Raw genomic sequence first — 23,597 nt, 5'->3', positions numbered from 1 at the left:
ATTGATGTATTTGTTGTAAACTTTCGTCCCACATATCTTTCGTGATAGGGTGACCTATTTCATTTTCCCATTTGTATCTATATGGTTCGGTCGGTGGTACCTCGTTGTTTAGTAGGGTGTTATAAATATAAGCTATTAGTTTTTCAGTATTAGGATGCTTGTTCAAACATTCATCAAGAATTTCTGATTCCCTATTCCTGTAGACTTGTGTATTAGATTTAACATAATCTCTAATTTGTAGATATCTGAAGAAATTATTTGAGTGCAGTCCATAATTCTGTTGTAACTCTTGAAATGAAAGAAAAGTACCTTTCCCATAAAGATGTCCTATATTTTTGATTCCATAATTTTTCCATTGTGTGAAACCTTTGTCCATAAAGGATGATCTGAATAAAGGATTATTTACAATGGGAAGGCAGAGTGGTATATTATTCAATTTTAAATCTTTTTTTATTTGTTTCCAAATTCGTATTCCACTATGTATTATGTTTATAGGTTTTTTTGTACAGTTTTGTGGGGGCAAATATGATCGGTCCAATTTCAAAAGGTAGACAGTCTTCCTTTTCCATCATTAACCAATCTGGTTGTTGATCCATTTCTTCCAGCCAGAAATTCATGTTTTTAATATGGACTGCCCAAAAATAAAATAAGAAATTTGGCAAAGCCAAACCTCCATTTATCTTTGACTTACATAAATATTTTTTACTTATTCTATGATTCTTATAATCCCAGACAAAACTTGTAACGATGGAGTCTACTTTTTTGAAAAAATTTTTGGGATATATATCGGAATTAATTGAAGTAGGTACAGCAGTTGTGGTAAAAAAATCATTTTTATAGCATTAATTCTCCCAAGCATAGAAATGGGGAGTGTTTTCCAGTATTGAATATTCTTATGTAGTTTATTCAGTAAGGGTGAGAAATTTAGTTTAAATAAAGAGGTATATGTCTTAGTTACATAGATTCCTAAGTATTTAAATTTATCTTTAACTATTTTAAAAGGGGATTGTTGTATTGTATGTAAATTGAATTTTGTTATTGGCATGATTTCGCTTTTATTCCAATTAATTCTATATCCCGAAAACTAACCAAATTGAGTTATTAGATTTAATAGGTTTGGAATACTAGTTTCTAATTTTGTAATATATATTAGTACATCATCTGCATATAAGGAGATTTTATTCCTTGTGTCTCTAGTATTGTATCCAAATATTCCTGGATGGTTTCTAACGCTTTCTGCTAGGGGTTCGATTGCAAGAGCAAATAATAGTGGGGATAGTGAGCATCCTTGTCTACAGCCTCTAGAGAGATTAAATTTAGTTGATAACATTTTGTTTGTTAATATTCTAGCTGTTGGATTAGAGTATAACAATTTAACCCATGTACAGTACTTCTCTCCTAGTTGAAATTTTTCCATCACCGAAAATAAATATGGCCATTCTACCTGGTCAAATGCTTTTTCAGCATCTAACGAGATAATTGCTAGCTCTGCGTTAGGGATTCTATTGGAGTATATAATATTAAATAATCTTCTCAGATTATAAAATGAATACCGTTTGGGGATAAACCCTGTTTGGTCGGGATGTATTAATTTGCTGATCACTAAGCTCCCTTTGTAAGAACATCGCTCTGATTCTTACACTGATCATGAGTCCACAATTCACCAGCTAACAATTCACACAGAGAGTTGTGATTCTGTGGAATTCTCTGCCTCAGTGGAGGCCGGTTCTCTGGATACTTTCAAGAGAGAGCTAGATAGGGCTCTTAAAGATAGTGCAGTCAGGGGATATGGGGAGAAGGCAGGAACGGGGTACTGATTGGGGATGATCAGCTCCCCGATCACATTGAATGGCTGTGCTGGCTCGAAGGTCCAAATGGCCTACTCCTGCACTTATTGTCTAATGGAAAGAATTTTTTTTCTATATGCACTATGAATTGCCTGAATATCTACAAAAAAAATAATCATATTTCCCGAAATGTTAGTGAATGCAGCCATGGTTTTCATAATCTCTTGCACAATTGGGCACAACTCCATTGCTTTTTGCACATAGAGCTTTGCTATCATTTATGTCCACGGAAAACGATCTGTCGCAACTGATAGACACAAAAAGCTGGAGAAATTCATCGAGCTGGAGCATCTCTGGAGAGAAGGAATGGGTGACGTTTCGGGTCGAGATCCTCCTTCAGACCTGAAGCCCTTCTCCAGGTCTGAAGAAGGGCCTCGACCCGAAACATCACCCATTCCTTCTCTCCAGAGAAGCTGCCTGTCCCGCTGAGTTACTCAGCTTTTTGTGTCTATCCTCAGTTTAAGCCAGCATCTGCAGTTCCTTCCTACACAAAACATCTGATAGCGCAGACTCGGTCTAGATGACGTAAAAGCATAAAATAGTTTGAAGACACATACCATGAGATTCAGAGACAGTTTCATCCCAGCTGTTATCAGGCAATTGAACCGTCCTCTCACCAGTTAGAGTGTGGTCATGACCCATTTACCTCACTGAGACAAATGAACAATTTTTAATCAGACTTTATTGGAATTTATCTTGTACTAAATACTAAACCCTTTCTCCTGTATCTGTACACTGGACTGCTTGATTGGAATCATGTATAGTCTTTTCATTGACACGAGAACACGCAACAAAAATTGTTTGCACTGTACCTCGATACATGTGACAGTAATAAACTAGGCTAAACTGCTGGGAATACTCATCAAGTCAGTCAGCAATCATAGAGGGATAAATCGAGTTAACATTTTAATTTGGCCTGATGGCTGGTCATTGATCTGATATGATATCTAGCCTACTGAGTATTTCCATCATTTTGATTTTGTTAACAAATCTGATTTTGTCTCAGATTTCAAAGCTTCTGCAAAGCATTTTGTTTTTTGATAACAATGTCCAATTCAGTGCAAAAGGCTTGAACCCACAGCTCTCTAACCTTGAGGCTATAGACTAACGCTTAGCTAACACCTAGCAAACACGATGCATTCCAAAGTAATCCAATTTACTCATATTAGCACCAGGAATAATTGATTTAAATAGCAAGGGACAATATATGATGAAACGGCAAACAAGATGAACCATGTAAATCTGTTTGTCATTTCTTGGAACTGAAACACAAACTGTTTCACTGCAGTAACAATAGCAGTAATACAACAGCCTTATGAAATATAATGAAGGCTGGCTTCCTGGTCACATATTTATGCATCTGCTTGTACACCCCATCAATCTTGATTCATGATCTTTCCTGCTAATCACATCAGATAAGCAAAAAGTCTCTGAAATCCATGGTCTGTTGCTAGTCTTTGTGCTGAGTGTTTTCAAAGGTAAGAAAAATATACTTCAAAGAAAAACTAATTGTCCCCGAGGAGAATTCCTAATTCAGCCAAAATTTAAAATGAATGCACAAACCTTCATGCTCCCCATTTTAATGCTATAAAACATTAAATCTTCACTCCTTTTATTTAGCTTGCTACCTGCTATTGTCACACACCTCCCTGAACAAAATCACAACTTTCCCATCTTATACATCAAAATGCTTAGACTGGCCACCAAGCAAGACCTTGGCCAAGTTTGCAGGTTCAAAGATTTGTGGAGAGATAAGAACCAAATGTGAGCAGATGGAACCAGCATAGATGGGGCACCTTGGTCAACATGGGTAAGTTGGGCAGAAGGGCCTGTTTCCATGCTGTATGACTTTATGACTATAAGAGAGTTCTTGAAAGGGGCGGCAAGGCAAGGCAAGGCATCTCAGGACACAAGACTCAAGCAAATGAGCAAAATTGATGAGCTGAAGTTGCAATGGTTTAACTGCCCTTGCCTTAAAGTACAATGGGTGAGAAACATAGAAAATAGGTGCAGGAGTAGGCCATTCGGCCCTTCGAGCCTGCACCACCATTCAATATGATCATTGCTGATCATCCAACTCAGTATCCTGTACCTGCCTTCTCTCCATACCCCCTGATCCCTTTATCCACAAGGGCCACATCTAACTCCCTCTTAAATATAGCCAATGAACTGGCCTCAACTACCTTCTGTGGCAGAGAATTCCAGAGATTCACCACTCTGTGTGAAAAATGTTTTCCTCATCTCGGTCCTAAAAGATTTCCCCCTTATCCTTAAACTGTGACCCCTTGTTCTGGACTGGAGAAGCATGTTTACCACTATTTAATAGGCTGTGAACTGCCTTGGAATATCCTACATTTGAAATCCTCCAAGTAGAATAATGACATGGTGAAGGGGATATCAGGATGGATGAAAAGTGAATTTGGAACTGATAAAGGAGATCCATCTCTCAGCATGGTCAAAGGTGGAGTCAACATTTGAATAGCAAAGGAGATGTGCTCATTACAGACAGGTTCAATTGAGTGGCAATCAATATTGAACAATTATTTTTTCAGAGATTCCAAGAAGAGTAAATAAAAAAAGGAAAATGCTAATCCTAGTCTTGTTTTGGCTTCTCTGACATAAAGGGAACCCTTCCTCAGACTGAGAGTCAGGGGAGAGGAAAATTAGAGATATGGAAGGGCACAAAGTGAATTTAAGGTGTGAAAAGGACAGAATAAAGCAGACGATGATCAACAAATTGTGAATTGAGAGCGAAGATGGATCAGAGTGAAGCAGAATGTCAGGGTGGGTACAGTCCCTTCCAACTGCTGAAAGGAGAGCAAATGAAAGATGTACAATTGATTTGAATTTAATTGAATTGAATTCTTTATCTACTACAATATCACACTGGAGGTGTTGAAGGCTATAGTGGAGGACCCTTTCAATGTGGCTGGCAAGAAAGAAAGTAAACACAAAATGTTGGAGTAACTCAGCGGGACAGGCAGCATCTCTGGAGAGAAGGAATGGGTGACGTTTCGGGTCGAGACCCTTCTTCAGACTGAGAGTTAGGGGAGAGGAAAACTGGAGATATGGAAGGGTACAAAGTGAATTTAAGGTGTGAAAAGGGCAGAATAAAGCAGACGATGATCAACAAAATGTAGACTGGTTCATTGTTGGCTGTGGGGGAGGTGAAAACGAGGCATACAAACATTAAAATTAATCGAGGTGACAGTGAAACTAGTTGGAGAACTAGTGTGGGGGACGGATGAAGAGGGAAAGCAAGGGTTACTTGAAGTTAGATAAAACAATATTCATGCCGCTGGGTTGTAAGCTGCCCAAGCGAAATATGAGGTGCTGTTCCTTCAATTTGGATGTGTACAGGTAGGGTAAGTGTTTTATTAAAGGGCTTTCTGTGGGAAATGATGAGCAAAACTGAGTTGCTTTTAATAGAATTTACAGCAGTAAAATTGGCTATTCAGTTAATGCTGCAGTTTGTTCTCCAGATGAGCCACCTCCCACATTATCTTTTCCCCTTCCTTCAACATGATTGCAATCAGTTTTTCTTACAGATTTCATCTCAGTTCCCCCCCCCCCCCCCCCCCCCCCCCCCCCGGCTTCTTTTGATGAGCAATATCGGAACTAGATGCTCAGAAGTAATTTGACAGAAGAAAAGAGATTACTCCTCTGACTTTCATCTGGCCTTCCCTTAGTAGTGTTTCACTGCGGACGTCGGCTTGTTCGCGGATGAATGTTCTGCCTACTATCCTGTAGTGGAACCCTATGTTTCTGCACCAGATTATTACTTCCATCAAACTAAAGTAATTACCATTATTCTCATACACCAGCCTGTTGTCATATTAAAATTGTTACGTGGCAATTAACGTTCTACTGAAAGAAAAGACGTACTTCCATGGTGGTTAGTAGTCTAAAGTGCTTCAAAGGCAATGAATTGTTGACAGCATTGAATGGATGCAAGAACTGAGCAAAATGCATTAGTTGAAAGTAAATTGATGATCAATCAATCTTTTTCTTAATATAATGGTTGACTGATAAATGTTTCAGGTAAGCTACCACATGCTTCATGAGATAGTGTCTTGGGATCGTACCAGCTCCCCAGCAGGGCAGTTTGAGATTTCAACCCTCAAGATTTAATACTGAGTTGAATAATTTCACATAATATCTCCTTTTTGTTTCTACACCTTTATTTCAATTTGTCATGTTTGTTTGTCTTTGTACCATGAATGAAAACAGGCGCTGCTGGCAATACACAACAGGTCAAGCAGCTTCTGTAGAAAATGAAACAGTCACTGGCTGTCCTGCTGAGTGTCCCTACTTTCTGTTTTCATTTCAGATTTCCAGCATCTGCAGCTTATTGATTTTCAATTTCTATCTCTATTATTTTGTTCAAAATGCACATGCATTTCATCAGTGTACATCATACATTCACCTCGTGACTGAAATCCATAATCTTTTAACTTAAAGGCAAGGGTGCTGGCACCGCTTGATTAACTTAATTCTGGAGATATATGTTATTATATCTCTGAGAAATATTGCAGAGTCCGCCTCAGAATACTTCATTCAAAAAAAGATCTAAGTGTTAATGACTGAACTTTGATCAGGGTATACTTTGATATGTTTGATACTTACAGGAATATTCAATTACAATACAATACAATACAATAATACAATATGATTTATTTGTCATTTGAACCTCACATGAGGTTCAAACAAAATTTGGTTTCTGCAGTCATACAACAAGAAAAGAACCAAGACACACACCAACACAATTTACACAAACATCCATCACAGTGAATCTCCTCCTCACTGTGATGGAAGGCAAAGTCTTGTCTCTCCCCTGCTCTTCATTCTTCTCCCGATGTCAAAGTCAAAGTACCCGGCGGGCACTAGCAAGTCCGCGGCCATTTAAAGCCGCGCCGGGCAATGTAAGGCCCTGCTCCAGGTCACTTTCAACCCCGCAATTCGGGCAGGAGAAGTTGCCGTTGCTGGTGCTCCGTAAAGCAGTCTCCCACCGGGGACCCGCGAGCTCCAGGTGTCACCATCCAATTAGCATTAACTAGCCTGATAGCAATTGGAATGCAAAAACAGTCTCAATACCCTATATTGTCAAAACATTCAACATTTTAGAGATAGATTATGTATGATTTATTTTTGACATTCCTAATCACCACCTCGTTATTCTTACATGTGAATAAATACTGGAGGGTGTTCAGTACGGCTATGAATGAACACTGTTGCTTGCTAACTTCACAATAATGGACATCAATTGTTTTCAAGGAACAGCATAGACTAAGGAAGTAATAACATGAACTGCAGATGCTTGTTTATGCTAAAGAAAAACACAGAATGTTGGAGTAAATCAATAGGTCAGGCAGCATGACTGGAGAATATGGATAGGTTACATTTTGGGTTGGGACCGTTCTTCTGAAGAAGGGTCCCGACCCGAAATGTCACCTATCCATGTTCTCCAGAGATGCTGCTTAGCCCACTTTCTATCATCTAAGGTCCCAAATAATTTTAGACTGGCACTGCATTAATGAACACAATTGTAATGATTTTCTTCTGTAGAAATATGGCAGCTAATTGCAGTCACATACAGCCAAAAGACCTAAGAAAAGCACAAATGAGCAAGTTACTGAAAAACAGTGAGCAAGTAGGAAAGGAGAAATAACAAATTAATTACTGCTGCCCCATAGTTGTAAAGTGAAATACATTATTGGTAACTGTGGGTTACCATGGTAACCATTGAGTAGAGTGGACTTTATAGGCAGCCAGAGGTGCAGTAAAAGGAACACTTGTTATTATCCATTATTACATTATTTATATTTATATAAATGCATCATGAAGAGCTGAAAATAAAAGAACTGGCCTTCAATTTTCACTTTCATACCTGGAATTTAAAAACTGAAAGACTATTTACACATAATGGTCACAGAGACAGAGTTTTTCTTCTACCCTTGGCAATTGGGGCTGGCACCCTTTCTGTTATTCAGTCTATGGTTAACCTGAAAACTTGCAAATGTACAAAACCAATGAACTTTCTATTTAACATGAAAAGCATTCATGAATTAACTCAATGTGATTTTTTTGTTTGCATAACTGTTGTGCAATTTTTCAATAGGAATATATAGGAGGCCATTCAGCCCATTAAATCCAACTCTCAGAGCAGTCTCATCAATGCCATTCCCAACTCTTTTCTATAAACCCATTCTCTCGCACATGACTATCAATTACCCTTCTCTGTCCTTCTGGCATCCACCTGCATTAGGAGAAATTTATAGTTGCCCATTAATCTGGAAAGAAGCACGTTTTATAGGATGTGGAAGGAAACTGGAACACCTTGAGGTGAATGCGGCAGAGTGGGATGGCGGGGGGGGGACACAGGGAGAAAATGCAAATTCCACACATACAGAACCTCTGGTGAGGATTGAATCTGGGTCCCTGGAGCTGTGAGGCAGCAGGATCTGCCCATTTCAGCATTAACAGAAGACCAAGAAACAGAAGCAAGAGAGTCCATTCGGCCGGTCGAGCCTTCCCCATTTCACAATAAGATTGCAGCTGATTGTTTACATTTGTGCCTCTTTCCTGTACTGGCCCCATTTCCTGTGATTCCCTTAACATGTAAAAATCTATGAATTTGTCCTGAATGTGCACAGTGATTAAGGCTCCGTGACCATCCTGGATAGAGGTTTCAAAAATCATTCATTGGGTGACAATTCTAACCTCATTACTCATCTCCTAAAATTCCTACTCTTCTCTGTCCTGACATCACTGTTTCCGGGATCTCCTGTGGGAACATTAAGTCTTGACCTCCTTTAAAACGGACTTCTTTTCAAAGTACTCCATTGATTGTAAAGTTTGGAAACCATGAAATAGGCTATATAAATGCAATCTCTGCTTGTAATGGAATATTACTTTAATCCCTGTAGTTACTTTAATTTTCAGCACCTTTTATGCTGGCCTCCACTAACTTCACCAAAGAAAATGTACACGATGAAAACTCTGCGGCAGTCATGTGTAACTGGAACTAGTGCATTATGTATCACTCTAGTTGTATATATGGAGCCATAAACATTGGTGAATTAGCATCTGCTTTTGCGTCCCTGTATATCAAGCTGCATTATGCCTATTTACTTGTCTGCTGGCTTTTGTATAAATAATATATTGCTAATTAAATAAAAATAATTTAATATATTGCAAGAACATCACATTTCAAGGTTATGTCAAATTCAATGCCATCCCCCCTCCAGTAGTGAAATACAATCCAGTTAGCAAGCAGTTATGACGGGTTGAGATTAATTCTGGTTGATTTACATGAAAGGGATTACAAAACAATGAGGAAGTACAATTAAGATTCAGCAATCCTATTTTCTTCCTTGCCATTACATTTGCTTTATGTAAATATCTTCCTACATTGTAACTCACAGGTGGATGCAAAGCTTTTGTACAAAATTTCCAGAAATTAATTACTTTAGATGGTACCACTCTCCTTCATCCCTATTCTTTACCATCCTGTTCAAATAAATCATGAACAATGGCATTTGTTATTTCTCAAGCAGTAACCGTAGAAGTGAATTACACCGCCTTAGAATGCTTTATATATACGTCCCTGGTAAGGCTATACCTGCAATATTGTGCTCACATGTGATTTTCCTAGCTAAGGAAGGATATACTAGTGATAGAGTAAGTTCATCATAGGTTGGCTGATTGATTGCCGGGAAGATGACCTTGTCATGTGAAGGAAGATTAAGCAAATTGGGTTTAGCAGAATAAGAGATGCACTGAAGCATACAGAATTTTCACACGGTTTAGGAAAGGAGATTTTTAATTTCTCCACCCAGAAGGTGGTGAATCATCCTGCACTCCTCATGGACTTTGGAGGCTCAATAGACAATAGACAATAGATGCAACAGTAGGTCATTTGGCCCTCGAGCTATCACTGTGATCATGGCTGATCATCCACATTCAGTACCCCGTTCCTGCCTTCTCACCATATCCCCAGACTCCGCTATCTTTAAGATGTCTATCTAAGTCTCTCTTGAAAGCATCCAGAGAATTGGCCTCTTCTGAGGCAGAGAATTCCACAGATCCACAACTCTCTGGGTGGAAAAGTTTTTCCTCATCTCCGTTCTAAATAAGCTACCCCATATTCTTAAACTGTGGCCCTTGGTTCTGGACTCCCTCAACATCGGGAACATGTTTCCTGCCTCTAGCATGTCTAATCCCTTAATAATCTTATATGTTTCAATAAGATTCCCTCTCATCCTTCTAAATACCAGAGTATACAAGCCCAGCCGCTCCATTCTATCAACAAATGACAGTCCCGCCACCCCGGGAATTAACCTCGCTAACCTACACTGCACTCCCTCAATAACAAGAATGTCCTTCCTCAAATTTGGAGACCAAAACTGCACACAATACTCCAGGTGTGGTCTCAATAGGGCCCTGTACAACTGCAGAAGGACCTATTTGCTCCTATACTCATGTTATGAAGGTCAACATGCCATTAGCTTTCATCACTTCCTGCTGTACCTGCAGGCTCAGTTGCTGAGTATATTCAAGACAGAGATAGTAAAGTCCATGGTCAGGGAGAGGCACTGGCCTTTCAGACCTGCCACTCAGTCTTAGCGTCTGATAGAGGCTGAGACTTTTTAGGGCTTCTTCTTGGCAGTCCAGCCTTGACCACATGGTGGCACTGGTGGTCCCAGTCTTCCTGATTTCCTTCTTTAGCATGCTCCTCAGTTCCCAGAACTCTTCCAGGGATACACTTGATCCCAGCTGCCTATATCTGTCCCATGTCTCCTTCTTATTCTTGACCAGAGCTTCAATTTCTTTGTCCTTATCATTACCCACATTCCCACATCATTCTATTCCTCAGCAAACGTTACCTTTAAAGGCCTGTCCCACTTATGTGACTTTTCAGCAGACTGTCTGCGACCTCCAAGCTCGGGGGAACTCGCCTGAGAAAACACGAGCTGGAACGACCGTCAGCGCAGAACACAAACACACACAAACACATTGCAAAGGGGGGGTCAGGGAAAGCGGGGGAGCGCTGTCTGAAATTCACACGATGCAGAGCCAAGGTGATACCCGCAATGAACAGGAAGGTTAAAGACGACTAGCACAGTGTACGGTAAGTTCTTTAAAAGAGCGGGGAGGGGGGAGAAGGGGGGGAGACACTTTTAAGAAGCCAGACAACTTTCAATAAGCCAGAGATACACAGCTGAGGAGTTTAGCGGGCATTTAACATTATCGGTCGGTTTTCCTTGGTTCTGCAAACTCGTGCTTACGTTTTTTTCCCCCAATGAGTCAATTAAAATGCCCGGTCAGCAAAGGAGATTAACTAAAACTACCTACGGCTACCTCGACTACTTACAACGACATGGCAACCCCACTACCACTGCACTATGACCTCAAAAGTATCGATTTTCTCCATAGCGACCAATTTTTGGTCACCATGGAGAAAATCGATACTTTTGAAGTTGTAGTGCAGTGGTAGTACGCGACCATACTGGGAGTCGCATACTGAGCCGCGACTAGTTACCACCATGCGGGAACTCCTCTCGACCATGAAGGAGACTCACCAGAGACCACCTACGAACATGTGCCGACTATGTGGCGAGCTTGTGGTGAGCTCAGAGTCTCCTGATCTCGCAAATAAGGTCGCCTAAGTGGGACTGGCCCTTTAGTCTCTTCGGGCGTCATTGATAGAGGTTGTAAATACTTTGGGACCATGCACAATCCCTGTAAGTATCCCCACTAATCACAACTTGTCACCTACAAAAGTCATATATACTTCACAACTGTTAACCAAATCTCAATTTGTGCTTATATTTTATCCCCAATACATTCCCAATCTTTCAATCTACCTCATTGCAGCTTTAGCATTTTTTTAAATCTGTTCTTTCTCTGTAGCTGTAATACAGAGCATTGTAAGAAAGGTGGATGAACTTAGAGCCTAGATTGACACCTGGAAGTATGATGTTGTGGCGATCAGTGAAACATGGTTGCAGGAGGGCTGTGATTGGAAACTAAATATTCCAGGATTTCGTTGCTTCAGGTGTGATAGAATTGGAGGGGCAAGAGGTGGAGGTGTTGTATTGCTTATCAGGGAAGATATTACAGCAGTGCTTTGGCAGGATAGATTAGAGGGCTCGTCTAGGGAGGCTATTTGGGTGGAACTGAGAAATGGGAAAGGGGTAGCAACACTTATAGGGGTGTATTATAGACCGCCAAATGGGGAGCGAGAATTGAAAGAGCAAATATGTAAGGAGATTGCAGATATTAGTAGTAAGCACAAGGTAGTGATTGTGGGAGATTTCAATTTTCCACACATAGACTGGGAAACACATTCTGTAAATGGGCTGGATGGGTTGGAGTTTGTAAAATGTGTGCAGGATAGTTTTTTGCAGCAATACATAGAAGTACCAACTAGAGAAGGGGCGGTGCTGGACCTCCTGTTAGGAAATGAGATGGGTCAGGTGGCATGGGTATGCGTTGGGGAACAGTTCGGGACCAGTGATCACAATACCATTAGTTTCAATATAATTATGGAGAGGGTCAGAACTGGACTTAGGGTTGAGATTTTTGATTGGAGAAAGGCTAACTTTGAGGAGATGCGAAAGGATTTAAAAGGCGTAAATTGGGACAGTTTGTTTTATGGGAAAGATGTGGAAGAGAAATGGAGGACATTTAAAGGTGAAATTTTAAGACTACAGAATCTTTATGTCCCTGTTCGGTTGAAAGGAAATAGTAAAAATTGGAAAGAGCCATGGTTTTCAAGGGAAATTGGACACTTGGTTCGGAAAAAGAGAGAGATCTACAATAATTATAGGCAGCATGGAGTAAATGAGGTGCTTGAGGAGTATAAAGAATGTAAAAAGAATCTTAAGAAAGAAATTAGAAAAGCTAAAAGAAGATATGAGGTTGCTTTGGCAAGTAAGGTGAAAGTAAATCCAAAGGGTTTCTACAGCTATATTAATAGCAAAAGGATAACGAGGGATAAAATTAGTCCATTAGAGATCAGAGTGGACAGCTATCTGCAGAGCCAAAAGAGATGGGGGAGATATTGAACAATTTATTTTCTTCGGTATTCACCAAGGAGAAGGGTATTGAATTATGTGAGGTAAGGAAAACAAGTAGAGTAGCTATGGAAACTATGAGATTCAAAGAAGAGGAAGTACTGACACTTTTGAAAAATATAAAAGTGGATAAGTCTCCAGGTCCAGACAGGATATTCCCTAGGACATTGAGGGAAGTTAGTGTAGAAATAGCAGGGGCTATGACAGAAATATTTCAAATGTCATTAGAAACGGGAATAGTGCTGGAGGATTGGCGTACTGCGCATGTTGTTCCATTGTTTAAAAAGGGGTCTAAGAGTAAACCTAGCAATTATAGACCTGTTAGTTTGACGTCAGTGGTGGGCAAACTAATGGAAAGGATACTTAGAGATAATATATATAAGCATCTGGATAAACAGGGACTGATTAGGAACAGTCAACATGGATTTGTGCCTGGAAGGTAATGTTTGACTAATCTTCTTGAATTTTTTGAAGAGGTTACTCAGGAAATTGATGAGGGTAAAGCAGTGGATGTTGTATATATGGACTTCAGTAAGGCCTTTGACAAGGTTTCTCACGGAAGGTTGGTTAAGAAGGTTCAATTGTTGGGTATTAATGGTGGAGTAGCAAGATGGATTCAACAGTGGCTGAATGGGAGATGCCAGAGAGTAATGGTGGATGGTTGTTTGTCAGGTTGGAGGCCAGTGACTAGTGGGGTGCCACAGGGATCTGTGTTGGGTCCACTGTTGTTTGTCATGTACATCAATGATCTGGATGATGGTGTGGTAAATTGGATTAGTAAGTATGCAGATGATACTAAGATAGGTGGGGTTGTGGATAATGGAGTAGATTTTCAAAGCCTACAGAGAGATTTATGCCAGTTGGAAGAGTGGGCTGAAAGATGGCAGATGGAGTTTAATGCTGATAAGTGTGAGGTGCTACATCTTGGCAGGACAAATCAAAATAGGACGTACATGGTAAATGGTAGGGAATTGAAGAATGCAGGTGAACAGAGGGATCTGGGAATAACTGTGCACAGTTCCCTGAAAGTGGAATCTCATGTAGATAGGGTGGTAAAGAAAGCTTTTGGTGTGCTGGCCTTTATAAATCAGAGCATTGAGTATAGAAGTTGGGATGTAATGTTAAAATTGTACAAGGCATTGGTGAGGCCAATTCTGGAGTATGGTGTACAATTTTGATTGCCTAATTATAGGAAGGATGTCAACAAAATAGAGAGAGTACAGAGGAGATGTTGCCTGGGTTTCAGCAACTAAGTTACAGAGAAAGGTTGAACAAGTTAGGGCTTTATTCTTTGGAGCGCAGAAGGTTAAGGGGGGACTTGATAGAGGTCTTTAAAATGATGAGAGGGATAGACAGAGTTGATGTGGATAAGCTTTTCGCACTGAGAGTAGGGAAGATTCAAACAAGGAGACATGACTTGAGAATTAAGGGACAGAAGTTTAGGGGTAACATGAGGGGGAACTTCTTTACTCAGAGAGTGGTGGCTGTGTGGAATGAGTTTCCAGTGAAGGTGGTGGAGGCAGGTTCGTTTTTATCATTTAAAAATAAATTGGATAGTTATATGGACGGGAAAGGAATGGAGGGTTATGGTCTGAGCGCAGGTATATGGGACTAGGGGAGAATACGTGTTCGGCACGGACTAGAAGGGTCGAGATGGCCTGTTTCCGTGCTGTAATTGTTATATGGTTATATGGTTATATGGTTACTCTATTCTGCACTCTGTTTATTTTCTCCTTGCATTACCTGATGTACTCATATGTGGTATGATTTGCCTGGATTGCTAGGCAAAAACAAAGTATTTCAGTACCATAATAAACCATTACAAATACAATACCTAAAGGACTGTTGGTGCAAGGGTATTTGGGAGAACGTGATAATCCTGCTATTCGTCTACCCCAAAAGGTAGAGGAATAGCAGAATTATTACCAGCTACAGCTAGATTAAAATAATGGGGTCAGGAGATACAATTTGAAATTATTGAATCCATTGTTAAATCTGGAAAGCTGTAAAATGCTGAATTAAGAGAGGATCCTCAAGCTAACATTGACCTTCATTAGAATGGTACAGGTGCTTGTGGACAGGGAGAGCAGACTGAGAGAGATCAACAGGGAATCAAAATTACAAATGACCTACAGCTTTCCAGGGAATCCATGCAGAGATTAATGCAATGAAAGTCTTAGCATTGTGCTGAGTTGACATTCAATGAAAGTTGCGTAAAACTTCAGTTTGGTTTAATTTATTATTGTCATATGTGGCGAGGTACAATGAAAAACTTTTAGTTGCGTGCTATCCAATCAGCGGAAAGCGATACATGATTACAATCAAGCCATCCGAAGTGTACAGATGCAGACTAAAATCAGTGCAAGATAAAATTCCATAAAGTCCGAGTAAAGATAGTGCGATGTTCTCCAATGAGGTAGATGGTAGGTCAGGAATGGTCTCTCGTTGGTGATAGGAAGGTTCTGTTGCCTGACAATAGCTGGGAAGAAACTGTCCTTGAATCTGGAGTAACACATTTTCACACTTCTGTACCTCTTGCATGATGTGAGAAGGGAGGAAGTGACCAGGGTGAGACTAGTCCTTGATCATGCTGGTGGCCTTGATGAGGCAGTGTGAAGTGTAGATGGAATCAATGGAAGGATGCTGGTTTTGGATGATGGACTGGGCAACATCCATGTGGTCTTGGATGGTGCTGTTCCCAAACCATGCTGTGATGCATCCTGATAAAATGCTTTCTATTGTAGTGGTGAGAGTTGTGGAGGACATGCCAAACATCCATAGAGGATGATTGTGCTCTGTTAGTCAGGAATTCAAGGATCCGATGTAGAGGTGAGTGCTGACAAGTTCTACAAGATTGGAGATGAGCCAAGAAGGGATATTGATATTGAAAGCAGATCTATAGTCTGTGAAGAGAAGTCTGACGTATGTGTCTCCCTTATCCAGGTATTCCAGGGATGAGTGTAGGGCCAAGGAGATGGTATCAGCTGCGGACCTATTATGGTGGTAGGTGAACTGCAGTAGGTCAAGGATGCTTGGTAGATTGGATTCAGGTGCTGGAACATCTTCAGATGCTGGAACTTCTGATGGATTTTCACCCTGATTCCTTAAATCTGCCCACAAATCTGATCTGCTGAGTGTTTCCAGCATTTTCTGTTGAACTGTGTTGGCTTTAAAACGCTGAAGTTGTGATAGTCACTAAGGTGGTGATTATTTGTGATCAGAGAATAGTGGAATTGGTTGGAATTGGACAGAGAGATGGGAGGTGAGCGCGATTCTGGTGAAATTGGCATCCATGAATTATAGTAGATTGCAGTCAATTACTTTTGAAAATAAGAAAAATGTGTTTTATTGAAGTGTCAGATGAGATGAAGATAACTATGATTTGCAAGATAGTTAATTAGTGCTGCAGGAGAAGGAGGTCGATGTCACAGAACATGGACAGGAACTTGGTGAGGACGTTAAACCTTGTGGAGTATCTCTAAACATGTGAAGGATGTTTATACGGCAAAACAGGGTAGTAGTAAGGCAAAATGTGAAGATATTTTGGGTTGCCGGCGGGACTAGACCTCATCACCGTAATCATAAGACAAATAAAACCACTAAGAAACTGAGCAGAAGCTTTGTAACCCTGAAAGTGGCAAAAATATGCAAACTTTTCCCACATGGGGTAGTAGTGATGGATAGACTCATCACTTAAGAGAAAGCTGCTCAAGTTTGGAAAGGAAAAAGGAATGGTCATGTTGGTGACATTCGGCAGTCAGAGGAAGAAAAAGCTCATGAGAAACAGGGAACATGATCAACTCACCTGTCATACCTCTTTCAATGCTGCATTGCTTTCCAAAGTCATGAAGTTTTATTGATATTTGTTGTCTTGTCCCCCCAAACTGGACAATAAGTGAATCAGATTTCTCATCAAAATAAGATCAATAGATTTTTCTAGCTTCATGTACCTAACAGATGGTTCAGATATTTCAGAAATTTCATAATGAACTGAGATTTGAGAAGGAATTGGAAGCTGGCCCTCATAAAGAGCCCTTCTCTTTCACTTGAGTAAAGAATAATGTAGAGTGAACATAAAAAATTGACAATGTTTCAAGGTTGCCCCAGTTTTGTATCTTTAATATTATATCCCTGCTGCCCAAATATGGTATTTTCGCTCCTGATGCCAAAGAAATGTAGGATTGAGATTGTCAGTAATGGGGATGTGGAAGAATTAACTAAGCGCAAGGGCCGTTTTCTGTCTCTGGCCATATCCTGCTCTAATTTACTTACCGAAAGATTAATAATGCTAATGAAAACTTTGATTACAGTCAGTCTGGAAGAGATTGGAGTTGAGGTCCCCAAGGTGAGATATTGGTGTACTTAGCCAGTGCACCAACCTCGGTTATTACTTGGTATAATTCCCAGAGTGAAAAAGGCAAACTGAAGAATCATAGAAGGAGCTACAATAAGTGCTTTCCTGTAGAGCTCTGGTAATGCAGAGGTGCAATAAGAAGTGTTTTACAACTTTCTCTTTTTGTCAGCCAACTGCACTCCAAGAAATGTGTGGTGTTATTATATAATGAGCAAATCTTTCTTCCTGTCACAGTGCATAGCGGCATGGGAAGTCTGCCAACATAATGGTGAGGATTACTGCTGACAACAGAATCCTCACGGAAAAACACCTCTGGAAAATTATTGAGGTGAAAATTCAGTGTATAGTGAAAAATTAGACTTGGCTTTGGGTGGTTATGTGAATCACTTCAGTTTTTCCTTTCACAGTTATTGATGTGGCCATAAGCATCTTGTTGCCTTGTAACAGGCAAGCAGGCATCAGTTATTCTCATGGAATGCAGCCTCTTACAAGCTTTTGAGAATCAGAATCAGAATCAGAATCACACTTTATTCGCCAAGTATGTTTTGCAACATACGAGGAATTTCATTGGCCAGGTCCGTCATACAATTAAAAGCAACAGACTCAAAAACACATTTTAACATGAACATCCACCACAGTGACTCCTACACATTCCTCACTATGATGGAAGGCGAAATAAAGTTCAAGTCCCTTCCCTTAGTTCTTCCTCGGTTGTGGGCCTCGAGCCCCCATTGACGGGACGATCTTGACTCCCGTAGCCGGCGGCGTTCGTGCCCTCTACGTCGAGGCGATCCACTCCCGCATTGGGGGGGATGTCAGTTCCCCCGCGCTGGATGATCGAACCTCGCGTCGGGGCTGGTTGAACCTTCTGCGACGTTGGAGCTCCCGACTCGGCCTCTCCCGAGACTGCAAGCTCTTGATGGTAAAGTCCGCGGTGGTCATGGTGGGAGCGATCCCAGGCAAGGGATCAGCTCCGATGTTAAGTCCGTGCCCTGCGGTGGGACTCACGACAGTCCGAGGAGGCTTCCAGCTCCAGCGATGGAAGGCCGCAGAGAACGCCGGAGAATGTGATCCGAAAAATAATCACATCTCTGGCAAGATAGGAACTTGAAAAAAAAGTTTCCCCCAATCTCGTCCCCCCCCCCCCTCCCCCGCATAAAACAAACTGAAGAACATTCAAACAAACTTTTAACACACTAAAAAATAACAAAAAGAATGGAAAAACGAACAGACTGCTGGCAGGGCAGCCATCGCCCCGGCGCCCTTGCGCCCCTGCACTCCTCCACTGCTGGCCTTGTGCACCCAGATACATACTCTCCACCATTTTTACAATCTACAGCTCTGGAAATCCCTCCTTAAACTTCTCTTTCTCTTTCTCCCAAGCTGGTCCAGAAAACCTCTTTGCTCAATCATTTGTCCACTTCCTTATGTGATTTTGTGCTTGATAAAACACCAATGAAATGTCTGCATTAAATAAATACTGTTGGTATTCCATGGATTGGCTGTGGAATGTCACCTTGTCATGGTGTAGAAGCTTGTGTGGACCTGAGACCCTGAGAGCAATGCCATCTGGAGCTATGCTCCTGGTCGGGCCACCCATAGCGGTAAGGTCAAGGGGGAGGTCCCTGACAAAGAGCAATCCAACCAAGACCTCAACGGTGGAACAAGTGGAGGACGTTGGCTGACGTTAGCGGAGCATCACAACGGCTGGGAAGGCGGATGAAAGTTGCAGCAGAAAAGGGCCCCTAGTCGTCTTGGACTCCATGCCACTGGATCCTGACCCAGATATGTAGGACCGTGTGGTGGCTGTCTGTACACCAGTCTCCTCACGTTAAACAAATTCACGCACAGGCATCCTCCAACCCTGGAGACACCCATGGTCAGCCAGGGGGGGGCTAAGAAGAAGAAGTTGGTATTCCAAGTTAATTGTTGCCAAAATAATGCATACTTACCCAAAAACCATATATATGGCTTAGAATAAAGACAGCTAGTACGTGATCATTACAACTTATCAGGTTTGTCCAGCACTGTCTGAAACCTATTTTATGGCAATAATATTCCAATCTCCTTCTAAACTTCTTGGGGAGTGTATGTTTTCAAATTGAGTTCAGGATTTATTGATGCAATATTGATAGTCAACGTGTGTTTGTTCCCATACCTATTAAGCACTAGAATTGTCTCCCCCAACTTCTCACCTTTGACTCTGTCTCCATTTCTAAGACAATCATTATAAACAATCACCTTTACCAATTGCTCTAATATGCTTGTGTGATTCTAAGTCAAAGTTGTCTGTTATTGCATCTTCGAAGAGCCTTGGGATTTTTTTCTAAGTTAAAAATGCTACATACATATTTCTTTTTGTTTTTGCTTTTTATTTAAAATGAGTTGGGTGCCCAAGGGATATGGGCATGATGTGTGAGACATGTTCACTATAACTGGGCACACCTTTGAAATAAGATTGATCAATCACAATGCAGGTAATTTCTAAAACATAGAACAGTGCAGCACAGGAACAGGCCCTTCAGCCCACAATGTCCGTGCCAAACATGATGCCAAGTTAAATTAATCTCCACTGTCAGCATGCAATCCATATCCATGTGCCTATCCAGACACCTCTAAAATGCCACATTCCATGCACACATCTCTCACAGTGTAAAAACTTGCTCTGCCCATCTATATACTTATATAACTCTGATCTTGGCTGTGGATGTATTTGTGTGCGGAGTTGTGTGTGTATTTATTTGTGTGTCTGTGATTCACATCTCCTCGAAAACACGACGCGCTAACGATGAAATCTTTACATGTTTCGATAGAGATTTACCTCATGATCTCAAAAATCGGCTCATCTGAAAGTTTTCAAAGTGCAGCCTGCTGGGCACTGTTTGAGCTGAGTTGCGAGTTACGTTAACCCTCCCCTGCATGAGCTGCGAGTTACGTTAACCCTCCCCCAACTCGCAGTCGACTCGCACTCAGCCGGCTATCCGCCCCGCCCCGCCCGCAGCCCAGCCGCCCTCCCCCTCCAGGGCTCTGGATTGAAGCCACTGAACAGGCAGTAATGCGTCGGTGTATAGGGTGAGGATGCGGTAAAAGGAGCCAATGAATAATAATAATGTGTGGGGGAATCTTTAATATTTCCACCCTAGGATAAAGGTTCTGAATGTCTACCTTATCTACGTATGTCTCTCTTAATTTGATGTACTTCTTTCAGGTCTCCCCTCAGCCTCCAGCTGTCCAGAACAAACAATCCAAGTCTGTCCAATCTCTCCTGAAAGATAGTACTTTGGCAAGACGAGCAGGTTGAGGAAAATAAATATGTATTTGGAATGGCAAACAAAAGAAGTATAACAAAACCCCGTGCTGGATCAGCCAAATATATTGAAACTCCTGCTACACAGGTGGAGCTCGAATAACTGAGGATCCAAAAGCCCGCGAAAACACACCCGCGATCACGTGATGGCGCCAGCTAAAAGCGAGGGTTCGCATTGCCTCAAGTCACCACTAGGTGCTGCTACAGGACCCCCCCTCCCCCAGAACCCGAGGTAAAGAACCGAGCGGGAGGCCGAATAAGGTGACCGGACCGAGTGGAAACAAGGGGCACAATCTGCGGTACAGGTGTAACTGGCGGAACAGAGCCAGCAAACGTTAAAGATGCAAGGGAGACAGGCACAACTGGTGCAACTGGGACGACCAGCGGACAAACTCTACGTCGGGGTTGAGCCACCACCACGGGCTATCAATATCCAGGTGGGCGGGCTTGAGGCGAGTGATCGAAACGATCTCCTCCCGACCCCCAAAATCCAAAAGAAAAGTCGCGATGTTGGGGCACAACAGCTGGAAAGGACCTTCATAAGTCCGCTGCAGCAGAGTCCGGTGCGAGTCCCTGCGGTGAAACACAAATAAACAGTTCTTAAGCTCCGGCAGTACATATACCGGAGCTGTCACATGCCGAGAGGTCGGGATGAGAGCCAGGCCACCAACTTTCTCCCAGAGATTCGCCAACGCAGAAGAAGTGGGCACAAAGCCAAAGTAAACTGAGACCCCGGTCAGTGGAGATGTCCTGAGGCACGCCAAAACGAGCAATCCAGTGGGCCGTGAGAGCTGGAGTACAAGACGCGGCGGAGGTGTCAGTGAGCGGAATTGCCTCTGGCCACCTCGTGAAGCGATCCACGACAGTCAGCAGGTGGGTGGCACCGGGAAACGGTGGCAGCGGGCCCGCCAAATCAATGTGGACGTGCTGGAAATGGCAAGAGGGAACCACAAAATCCTGCACTGGCGCCCGCACATGTCGCTGGACCTTCGACGTCTGACAGAGAATAAAGGCTCTGGCCCAAGCCGCAACCTGCTTACGAAGGCCCTTCCAGACAAACTTGTCCGCCACCAACGCAGAAGTCGCCCGGATGGAAGGATGCGCCAAACCGTGGATAGCGTCGAAATCCCGTCGCCGCCAACCCACGGGGACAATAGGGCATGGTCTCCCGGTGGACATGTCGCAGAGGACCGACACCCCTGCCGGACCAAAAGGGACATTGGCCAACGTCAACCCTGAGGCAACCATCCGGTAAACGTCCATTTCGCCACCCTCGTGTTGCGCGGCGGCCAGCCCCGAATAATCCATCCATAGATGGCACAGCCAGGACCGCAGGACATGACAAAGCGTCCGCGACCAGGTTCAGCTTACTTTCTGACTTTCGGCCACATGCTGAATGTTGGTGGTGAATTCTGACACAAAAGCCCGGTGACGTTGTTGTCGAGCTGACCAGGGGTTGGACACCTTGGTAAAGGCGAACGTCAGGGGCTTGTGTTCCGTGAAGGGCGTGCCCTCGAAGGAAGTATCGGAAACAGCGGACAGCCAAATAAAAGGCCATAAGCTCCCGGTCGAAAGCGCTGTAGCTTCGCTCTGGAAGTCACAGGTGACGGCTGAAAAATGCAAGCGGCTGCCAGCGGCCGGTGTTGAGCTGCTCCAGCACCCGTCCGACAGCTGTATCAGAGGCGTCCAAGGTGAGGGCGATCGGTGGCTAACGCCTCCTCTGCACCGTCGAACGCAGCCGCGGCCTCATCATCCCACACGAGGTCCCACGGCTTACCAGCGAGGCACTGAAACAAAGGCCGCATGATTCAGGCCACCGCCGGCACGAAGCGATAATAAAAATTAACCATGCCAACATACTCCTGCAGCCCCTTGACGGTGTGCGCCCGAGGGAACTGCCAAATGGCCTCCATCTTACTAGGCAGCGGGGACGTGCCCTGTGAGGTGACGTGGTGCCCCAGGAAGGAAATGGAGCGAAGGCTCACCATATGCATGAGCCACTGGAAAGCCTGCGCGGCGTTCTTTAACCCAAACGGCATGCGCAGCCATTCAAAAATGCCGAATTGGGTGATGATAGCTGTCTTGGCACATCATCGGGGTGGACGGGAATCTGGTGGAAGCCGCTCACCAGGTCCACCTTGGAAAAGAAGGTAGCACCCTCCAGGTGGGCCATAATATCCTGAATATTCGGGATCGGGTAGCGGTCCGCGGTCGTGACAGCGTTCGGGCGTCGATAATCCCCACACCGTCTCCATCCCCCAAATGATTTGGGGACCATGTGCCACGGGGATGCCCACGGGCTGTCAGAGCGCCGCACAATCCCCATGTCGCCCATTTGGCAGAACTCCTCCTTCGCGATCCGCAGCTTGTTGGTCGGGAGCATGCCGTGGGGGACCAGCGGTAGGGATGTGGTGTACCATCCCGTGCTTAAGAGCAGCTGCGCAGAAACAGAGGGTCAGAAGCTCCGGGAAGTCGGCGAGCAGGGAGGTATACAGGCCGTCCCCATCAGCCACCGCACCCAGCAGGATGGAAGGGTCCCTGGGCCGCAGGGCTGGGGGCCTAGGGGACTCCAGAGGCACGAGGCGCCGGCCCCACTTGTTCACCATTAACGAAAAGGCCCGCAGGAAATCGGCGCTCAGTAACGGCTGGGAAACGTCCGCGCCGGTGAAAGTCCACAAATACGGGCGGGAGTCGAGACCGAGGGAAAGAGTCTGAGTGCCGTGAGTGCAAATGGGGCTACAGTTGACGGTGGTCAGGACGGGGCCATGCTTACCGGCACAGATGTCGAGTCCAGTAGGGGGGAGGTTGCTTACCACAGCTCCGGAGTCAACTAGGAAGCAAAGCCCGGAACAGCCGAGTAGGATGACCTCTGTCGTCGGGCATCTGCTCCAGGAAAGCCTGTTCGAAAAGCAGGCAGGGCTGGTGGCCGTCCACCAGGGAGAGCATCTCGCTCATCAGCGCGGACGGCTTCCCATTGCCGAGGCCGTCCATATGGAGAAGGCGGGCAGCGC

Source organism: Amblyraja radiata, chromosome 7 (assembly GCF_010909765.2).
Source record: "Amblyraja radiata isolate CabotCenter1 chromosome 7, sAmbRad1.1.pri, whole genome shotgun sequence".
NCBI lineage: Eukaryota > Metazoa > Chordata > Chondrichthyes > Rajiformes > Rajidae > Amblyraja > Amblyraja radiata.
This window is presented reverse-complemented; position numbering follows the sequence as displayed.